This window comes from Sapajus apella, unplaced genomic scaffold (genome assembly GCF_009761245.1).
Source record: "Sapajus apella isolate SASKATOON/1434 unplaced genomic scaffold, GSC_monkey_1.0 scaffold1033, whole genome shotgun sequence".
Taxonomy (NCBI): Eukaryota; Metazoa; Chordata; class Mammalia; order Primates; family Cebidae; genus Sapajus; species Sapajus apella.
Genome location: NW_022437959.1, coordinates 20,509 through 21,003, shown reverse-complemented (window position 1 = coordinate 21,003; position 495 = coordinate 20,509). Strand labels below are relative to the sequence as shown.

Here is a 495-nt window from a genome sequence, read left to right as displayed (position 1 = left end):
TAAAAATGATAAAAGCAGCTAATATTTACTGAGCTGTTACTAAGTGCATATAAATACCATAGATTTTTTAATTACCCATAACTCTTCCTTATTTTGCTTAACCACTCTATCTTAAATTACTCATGCTTGCTTCAGTAGCACATATACTAAAGTTGGAACAGTAGAGAGATTGGCATGGCCTCTGTGCAAGAACGACAAGCAAATTTGTGAAGCATTCCATATGTTTTTAAAACAGAAAAATATTACTCCTGGATTTTCACTGTGTCTGTGCATGTGACCTTTTGTTTAGGTTGAATTATATCCAAAGATGATATTTCCAGAAATGAGATCACTGTGAGTCACAGGGCATTATCATTCTTATTACACTTGATGTAAATTGCCTACCTTTCAGGCGTGGTGGCTGTCGGCCTATAATTCCAGCACTTTGGGAGGCTGAGGTGTGAGGATTGCTTGATGCCAGGAGTTGGAGGAGTCAGTATAGTGAGTCACTGTATT

General features: G+C 37.4%; 1 pseudogene; it reads left to right on the top strand.

Moving 5' to 3' along the window:
• The first annotated feature begins 126 nt into the window (after window positions 1-126).
• Window positions 127-226, top strand: LOC116546540 (annotated as a pseudogene).
• Window positions 227-495: the final 269 nt, after the last annotated feature.